Raw genomic sequence first — 9,913 nt, forward strand, 5'->3', positions numbered from 1 at the left:
GTTTAGTTAGATTGGCTCCACATCAACACTCTTGGTATCAGCAACCAGGAAATCAAGAAATTAATTACATTGGGAAAATTGACTATCAGGGACCTCTCCAGAGTACTAAAGAGCAACAATGTTAGTCTGGTGACTAAGGTGAACCTGATCCCATCCATAGACTTCACAATTGCTTACTATGCATCAGAGAGTGGAACAATGACTAAGGATGACAAAAGGAGAATTGATGTCTTTGAAGCTGTGGTGTTGGAAAAGAGTATTGAATATACCATGGATTGCCAGGAGAACAAACAAGTTCATCCTAGAGAAGGTGAAGCCAGGCTGCTCCTTGGAGGCAAGGATTCTGAGGCTTCATCTGACATATTTTGGGCATGTTGCAAGGAGGCACTCGTCTCTGGAAGGAGACAGCACAAGAGAGGAAGACCCTCAGTGAGATGGATTGGTTCAGTGTTTGGGGTAATAAGCATAGATGTGTGAGAGACAACAAGATTGGTACAGGATAGAGCAAGTATCAGGGCTATTGTATATAGGGTCGCTACGAGTTGCAAAGCGACTCAATGCACATAACAGCAACAACAGCATTACTGGTGAACTTTTGGGTCATTTCTTACACATTGTTATTATGCATAAATTTGTTACATGTCTTTTGGTGAACTTAAGCGCCTAAGCATCCATTTTTGTGAGATACACACACACACATCTACAAATGGGAGTAAAATTGTTGACTCATAGGTAGGGTCAACTTCATAATTTCTATCATGTGGTGGTTGTTGTTGTTTTTATGTGTTGTCGAGTCACCCACGACTCATAGCAACCTTATGTACAATGGCCCTAAATCCTGCTCTGTCCTGTGCAACCTTATTGTCTCTGACACACCTATGCTCATTACCTGAGACGCTGAATCAATCCATCTCATAGAGGATCATCCCCTCTTGCACTGTCCCTCTACCCTCCCAAGCATGACTTCTCTCTCCAAGGACTGGCCCCTTTTTGCAACATGTCCAAAGTATGTCAGATGAAGTTTCAGAATCCTTACCTCCAAGGAGCAGCTTAGTTTAACCCTCTCCAGGATGAACCTGTTCATTCTCTTAGCAGTCCATGGTATATTCAATATCCCAACACCACAGCTGAAAGGCATCAATTCTCCTTCTATCATCCCTAGTCATTGTTCAGCTCTGTGATGCATAGCAAGCAACTGCAAAGACCATGGCCTGTATCAGGCACACCTTAGTCTCCAGACTGACATCACTACTCTTCAGTATTTTTGGCGAAGTCTCTGACAGCAGACTTTCCCAATGCAATAAGTCTTCTAATTTCCTGGCTGCTGGTGCCAAGAGAGTTGATTGTGGAGCCAAGCAAACTAAAGCTGTTTACAATCTCAATCTCTTCACTTCACCATCCATCACAATGCTGCTAATCAGCCTAGTGGTTAAAATATTTGTTTTCTTGATATTGAAGGCTGCAGTCGACCTTCTGTAGCAAGCACTTCAGGTCCTCCTCAGTTTCAGCAAGCAAGGTTGTGTCATCTGCATAATGAAGGTTGTTGATGAGTCTTCCTCCTATCCTGATGCCACATTCCTCCTCATACAGTCCAGCCTCCTGGATAATCTGCTCTGCATATAGATTGAAAAGGTATGGAGATAGGACATATCCCTAGATTCAAAAGAACAGTGATCCAACAGAGTGTGGAAATTATCAAACAATATCCTTAATATCACATACAAGCAAGATTCTGCTGAAGATTATCCAAAAATGACTGGAACAGCATATCGGCAGAGAACTTCCAGAAGTCCAGGCTGGATTTAGAAGGCATTGTGGTACTAGAGAGCTAGTGTTAGATTGATCTTGGCTGAAAGCAGGGAGTACCAGAGGAATATCTGTCTGTGTTTCATTAACTATATAAAGGCATTTGACTATGTGGATCACAACAAACTGTAGCTGACTCTGAGAAGAATGGGAATCCCAGAACACTTGATTGTGCTAATTCAAAGCCTATACTTGGACCAGTAGGCAGTCATCAGAACAGAGCAAGGGAACACTGCATGGTTCAAGGTTGGGAAGGGTGTACACCAGGTTACATCAAGTTATTTCTGCCCTCTAGGGACTCCATTACTATGCATCAGAAACTTGGACAATGACTAGGGAGGACAGAAGGAGAATTGATGCCTTTGAGCTGTAGTGTTGGAGAAGAGTATTGAATATACCATGGACTGCTAAGAAAATGAACAGTTTCACTCTGGAGAGGGTAAAACCAGGTTACTCCTTGGAGGCAAGGTTTCTAAAGCTTTGTCTGACATACTTTGGACATGTTGCAAGGTGGTATCAGTCCTTGGAGATGGATGTCATTCTTGGGAGGGTAGAGGGACAGCACAGCAGAGGAAGACTCTCTATGAGATGGTTTGATTCAGTGACTGGGGTAATGGGGGTAAGTGTGTTGGAGACAGTGAGATTGGCACGGGACAGAGCAGGGTTTAGGGCTGTTGTACATAAGATCGCTCTGAGTCACAGGTGACTCGATGGCACATAACAATAACAATTAATTATTAGCATGAATTTTACCATTTAACTTTATATTATATAATGGCAATGATAAAAGAGATATAGATACAATGTATGTGAATGTAAAGTCATTGAAATCATACAATTCCTGTTTCATAGCTTGTGCATGTAACTGATTCTTAACCAAAGCAGTGAAAGCATTGCATGGAACTTACTCAAATGTTTTATTTCACTTCTTTACACAAGATCATTTTGCCAGAATTTTGCACCCTGAGCTTTCCCAGGAGAAAGAACTGAAGGGGAAAGGACTGCATTGTTCTGTTAGATGCCATTAGCTTGTCTCTAACTCACAGCTCTCCAATCTGCACAATAGTCAGTCTCTGTGGTTCTTCTTCCCATTGCTGCAGCCACTTTTTTAATCCATCTTATTGAGTCTTCTCCTATCTTGACTCCTTAGTTTTCCAAGCATGAAGTCCTTCAAGGACAGCCTCTCTTATTAACATGCCCAAATTATGAAAAACGAAGTCTCCTCATATTGCCTCTAAGAAGTACTCCAGCCCCAAGTCTTGCAAGATTGATTTCTTTTTTTTTTGCAATACACAGTATATGAAATATTTTTTTTAATTAAAAGGCATCAATTCTTTAGTCTTCTTTAGTTACTGTGTAACTTTCACATGCATATGAAACACCTGAAAATGTGATTACTGAGTCAGATGCACTCTTGTGTTTAAAACTACATCCTTGGTCTTTAGTAACTTAAAGAAATTTTGACAGCAGATCTGTCCAATGCAATATGTTGTTTGATTTTTTTTTCCATTACTGCCTCTATGGGCGTTGATGTAGTTCCAAGTAAAATAACATCCTTGACAACCTTTTCTTCATTTGTCATGACGTTGATAAATTGGTCTAATTATAAAGGCTTTTGTTTTGAGATGTAATCTATGCTAAAGCCTTCATTCTTTGAGTTTCATCTTTTTTCTTTTCTAAGCACACGGTAGTGTCATCTGGACATCATAGTCTGTTGAGTCTTCCTCCACATTCTTCTTCATAAAATTCAGCTTCTCAGATTATTTACTCAGCAAGCAAATTGAGTTAATATAGTAAAAGGGAACAAACATGACACACACTCTTTCCTGACTTAAACCATGCAAAGGACCCTTCTGCCTGTGGGGCTGTGGACAGTTGTACAGATCATGTGTGTCCATGAAGTGAGAGTTGCTGAGCCACTTTGGAAAACAATGTGTGAGAGTTCCTGTTGTTTCAACTCCTACTCATTCCCATTTGAAAGTACTTGTATCTTTGTTGAACTTCCTCCTTCATTACCATAGGCACTTAATCATACATTGTTTTATGTAATTCTTCTGTGTCAGCCAATTCTTTTTGGTATAGTGACTCTGTGTTTCATCTTCTGTTGATGTTTCCCAGATAGTCACTGTTCTGCCCAGAGCATCCTTAAGTATTGCAACTCAGAGGTAGAAAGAAAACAAGGATACAAGGAAATGAATTTTTAGAAAGAGGAATACTCTTTCACAGCTTCGCACTGTGAAAAGCCTCTTTCTCAGTCTTCCTTGCATTTTTATTTAGCTTAGGCCAATAAATAAAAAAACCATCTCATGAGGCTATATTTTCCTTATATGGAAATATTGCCAACATAAGAATGGGTAAACCTAATTTTAAATCAAGACCAAAGTTCAGATGTGGTATCCCCTCCAATAGAAGGCTGGGAGGAATCTTCTGTTTGCAAAGAGAATCTTCCAGGGAACTGGGTAGAATTCTCTGTTTGCAGAGGGTGTTTGGACACTGATCTCAGCTGTGGCCCGGCTATCACTATGTGGCCTACTATCACTTTTGATATGTGAAGTATCTATTCAAACTTTATTCATTTTTATAATTGCCTGTCTTGATATTGACAAAAGTTACTTATGTTTTCTGTATTACTTTAATATCTATATGTATTGCAAATTTCTTTTCGGTTATGTGACTTACTTGTTCACTCTCTTAATGCGAATCCTTTGAAAAAATAGCCTTTGTTAATTTTAATGAAAGAGGCCTTGTGGTGCAGGGATTAAGCACTGTGCTGTGAACCATATCAGTCAAAAGCTTTATAGTAAATATTAGTGTCTACTGTTTTATTCTTCTTCACTATTGTCTAGGGTTGTTGAGGCCCTCTTGAGACATAAAAGCCCCAAAATTGCTTATGTGCTAATCTAGAACTTGGCTTTTTCAGGTCTTATTTCCTTAAATTAGCCAGCAAAGGGAGGATGCCACATCTGAGGTGAAGTCAAGCTATTTCTAGACTTGAACCAAAGAAGATCATTAATGTTATAATTTCTCACACCAAAAAAGGGACTATTTTGTTTCTTTTCACATAATATGGATAATTAGCATGCCTGGCAGGTCCAACACCAGCTGAATTATTACACCAACAGTTGTTAACATTGAAAAAAATTTTGGTGATCATGAATGTCAAGGTCATTCAACACTTGCAAGGATTTTCACCTTCTTTATTACCACCATTCTTCATGGTACTGACTGAAGTAATTTCTGTGGCGATTTATAAACCTTTCTAGAAGCTGTCTTTCCGCATGCTGCTTGTTAGGGATATGGTTTCTATTTTTTCATGATAGTTTTCTACCTCAAAATTTTAAAAAAATCAACTATATATACAGACAATATATAGAAAGCCCTTCACTTAAAATTATTCTTTAAAGCTAAACTCTTGGCTGCTAACTAAAAGAAGAGAAGTTCAAACCCACCAAATACAACAATAAAGACTAGTCTCCCATATCTTTGCCCATAAAGATTACAGATTGGAAAAATTATAGCAAAAATTATAATTTGATTCTATCCTATAGGGTCAATATGAGTTGGAATCAACTCAGTGCCAAAGACTCTTTTATTATATATTTATATATATATTTCTATTTCTATTTCTATTTCTATTTCTATTTCTATTTCTATTTCTATTTCTATTTCTATTTCTATTTCTATTTCTATTTCTATTTCTATTTCTATTTATATTTATATCAGTAAGACTGGCTCAGGACAGGGAAGGGTCCAGAGCTGTTGTACATAGGGTCACTCTACATCACAGGTGACTCAATGGCACATAACAATATAACATACTTTGACAGGTTTGGAAGCAAGAGTGACATCCATTTTGTAAATAACATGCCTCCAAAAACTCTATGAACTTTGATAAATGTCAATGGTTGTAGAGGGGCTTCAGGTCTTTGGTTCATGGGGTCGCTATGAGCCGTGCTCGACTCAAAGGCAATCAGCAACAACATAACTAAACGTTGATGGTTCAAACCTACCCAGGATTCTCAGAAGACTGGCTTGGCAATCTGCCTCCAAAAGGCATGGCCTTGAAAACCTTATGGAAGAATGCTGTGAGTAGATTCAAACCATGTACCTTTCGGTTGGCAACTCCAACAAATGAGTGGGTTGACATGAGTAACAATCAACTCAATCGTATCTATTTGTTATTTCCAATTAAAGACACATTTCCTGTTTCATTCCAATTATCCCATCTTCTTTGGTGTTGCACTAGAACAGACAACTAAGCATATTACAACCCACTAACACTAAAGTACAATAGACCGGCTTAGCCATCTAAGTTCCTCACATAGGAACTAAATTTATACCACCAACTTTAGAACAGTAATGCTAATCAGAACTAAAATAAGGTTATCATAAAAAAAAAAAGCCAGTCAAGGAATAATGGGTTATTCTGGCACGGTTTCACAATCATTATCACCACTCCATTGATGTTGCTTTTCCATCACAAACTCATTTATTCTCATGATCGGATATTAGTGAAAATTACAGACCAGAGGCCATAAAAGGTGGGCCCCCTGGAAAACAGAATCGGAGAAAGAGTTTAATTTGCTGATTTTATTAGAGTGTATTCTTGGGGAAAACACCTGAGGAAGGAAAGGACAGGATGCAGGGGGATGCAGGAGGAGGAATCAAGCTGGTGGAGTCCCCACCATAACCTTAACCCAGAAGAGCTCTTGCTTTAGAATGGAAAGTCAGAATTGTCCCAACTTGGGTCACGATAACTAATTATTAATACTCTCACTTATTCTCCATCTCTGAGCTTTGGAGAGGCATGCTGATGGGTGAGTTGATGCTTTTCCATGAAGGTAACCCTTGGAAAAGTTGATATCTGAAGGCAATTTGTTCTCACAGTCCCACCAAAGAAGCCAACAGATTATTCACTGAAGGGGAATCTGTGTGGCACATTATAGAGTCTATTTTAGAGACTATAGCCATGTAGCGTGGACACAGTGGGACTGAGAATGATGTCCATATATTATACAAAACACGGAAAAACATAATCAGCAAAAGAGAGGGAGACCTTCAGTGAGACGGATTGATAGTGATTGCAACAATTGGCTTAAGCATAGCATAGATGGTGAGGATGGCCCAAAATTGGGCAGCATTTCTTTTTCCTGCTGTATTTAGGGCTGCTATGAGTTGGTGCCAACTTGATGGCAAATACCAATAGCAACATGAAACCAAAGTCATGCCGTTTCCTCAATAATTGGCTGTCACTTGACAAATAACCTCTTCTAGATTTTCAACAATTTAAGAAAAAGAGGCTCTTCTTACTCTTTAAAGTTCTAGGTTAGGGATACAAATAGTTATTTGGAAGTTAAGTACACTAAATGAGTCATTTTAGTCATTTGATTTTGGGTTGTTTTTTTAAAAAAGATGTTTTAGCTCTTTCTCCATTTCTCAAATCAACTCATTGACATCAAATATGAACCAACTCATAGCTGATCCTCTGTCAAGATTCATTGGTTATATATCACCAAAACAATCACCCATTTTCTCCTATTAAGCTCCGACTGGATATGAACTATCAGAGAAGAATAACCTTTTGGAGTAACATAACTTCCCATAGACAACACTAACAGAGCTTCCCCTTCTCCATTTAGCCAAACAAAAACGAATAAGCTTGTGTTCTTGGAGAAGGACATCATGCTTGGAAGGATGGAGGGACAGCTCAGGAGAATACCCACAATGAGATGGATTGAATCAGTGACTGGAGAAATGGGTTAAGTCTGTTGAAGATGGTAAGATTGGCTCAGGATAGGGCAAGGTTCAGAGCTAATGTACTTAGGGTCACTATGAGGAACAGATGACTAGATGACATATAACAACAGCAATATTGGAGTCGTGTACATCTCACAGACAAACAAAAGGACAAACAAGTCTGTCTTGGAGGAAGTACAACCAGGTGGTCCTTAAATGCAGCGATGATCAAACTTCTCTCAAATATTTTGGGCATATTGTCAGGAAGGCCTTGCCCTGGCCTTGCCCTCCCAGGCCATTCCTTGGAAAGCAACATCATGCTGGAGAAAGTGGAGGGTCAGAGAAATGGAGGAAGATCTTCAACAAGGTGGACTGACACAGTGACTGTAACAATGGACTGGAGCATATGAGAAATGAGGATGCCACAGGAGAGGGAAAGATTCAGATCTATTGTTCATAGGGTTGTCATGAGTTACAATCAATTTGATGACACCTAACAACAATGTCAAAATGGAATGTGAGCATTATAGAAAAATTAACTTAGATAAATTGGACCCTTGGTATTGTAATGAAGTTTAAAATAGATCTTGAATTTCAGCCATTGAAACATATTAATGTTGCTGGGAAGATTGTCATTCTCTAAGGATAAAGAGTGAATAATCTTAATGCCAAAGATGGAAGCTATAAATAAAGAAATTAATGATGTCGAAAGATCCTGTCCACTCACGTACAGAAGTTAGCTTTTCTTGGGGGGGTTTGAAAATCAATTATCAGCAGGCAAGCGTTGAGGAACAAAAACAGAGAATCTAGTCAAAATAAAGCAATAGCTCAAACCCATTAGATAAAGTGCAAAACTCTATTGTCTCTATTGTAAGAGACTCAACTTCTAAAAGAGTCACTTAATTAACTCACAAAAATATTTTTCACTGAACTCAATAAAAAACCCTGTTATTAGATGTGATCAACTTGACTACTACAACTCATGGTGCCAGATCCTGTGCCGGCCTCATGATCTCTGTCCTGCTCAAGCCCATCATGGTCATCACTGTTAATGCATCTGGTTGAGACTCTTCCTCTCTTTCCCTAACCTCTACAAGTCCCAGCACGATGCCTCTTTCCAAGGATTGATTCCTTTTGAAAATATGCCCGACATAAAGGAGACTGGCTCAGGATAGGGGAGGGTTCAGAGCTAGTGTACATAGAGTCGCTACGATCGAAGGCGACTCAACAGCACATAACAACAATAACAATAGGTTTTGCATGAGCACAGTTAAGTGTTCTGGGTTCTCATTCTTCTCAATTTTAGCCATAATTTGTTATAATTCACACAGTCAAATGTATTTGTATCATTAAGGAAATATTTGTTAGTCTCTATTCTCAGACAAGAGTAATCTGACAGCAGTAATGATGTGCCTAGTGCTCTGGTCTTTTCTCAATACAATCTTCATTTCTGCAGTTCTTTGTTTATGTACTAGCTCTTTTTATATCATTTCCAGCAAACTCATGTAGGTGGAAAGGAACCTATAGGTTTAAAGGAACCATAGGATTAAAGGCTGAGCTTTTTGGAAAGTAACTTACCAGGCTTTTTAAATTTTTATTAATGTTAATGAACATTTAGAGAGATTTTGGATTTTCATTCATTCATTTTTGCACTTTTTTCTTTACCATCCTCCCCCCCCCACCCAGTTTGCTCCTCTCTTTGAAAAGCAAAAGATAAACTTCTTCATTGGAATACAATCCCCTCAACATTGCCCCCACTCCAAATGCACTCCACTATGCAACCTTAATTCTAGATTCCTGTGATAATCACAAATATCACTTTTAAAATGTTCTCTCCCTCATCTGTTTCAATTATGTATACATAATCTATCCAGTTTTTCTCAGTCTTACCCCAACCCTGATGTCAGTCACTTTCTACAACAGTACCAGGCCTTGATTTAGTGGTGTCTCTGGATAGACTCAAATCGGCAAACTTCAGTTAGCAGTCAAGGGTATTCACTATGCTAACACCCAGGGCATCAGGAAAAATACATTGAATATGCATATTTTTGTGCAGATTCTTTTGTTCAATATAACATACCCAGGACTGGGGTTTCCCCCCCTTTTTCATGTCATTTAATGTTGATAGTGTTCCATGATATATTTTTATTTACTTTTTTTTATTAATTTTAATGAAAGTTTACAGAGACTTTGGATTTCCAATCATTCATTATTGCATTTTTCTCCCTGCCCAACCTCTTCCCCAGTTGGCTCTTCTCTTTGAAAAGTAAGGGGGGGAAAAATAATCTCATTGTTATACAATCCCTTCCCCCCCCCCCCCCCCCCCCCCCCCCCAACCAAGTCCACTCCACTATGCAGCCTTCACTCTGGA

This window comes from Elephantulus edwardii, unplaced genomic scaffold (assembly GCF_000299155.1).
Source record: "Elephantulus edwardii isolate Elephantulus edwardi_28Jun2011 unplaced genomic scaffold, EleEdw1.0 scaffold00039, whole genome shotgun sequence".
Taxonomy (NCBI): Eukaryota; Metazoa; Chordata; class Mammalia; order Macroscelidea; family Macroscelididae; genus Elephantulus; species Elephantulus edwardii.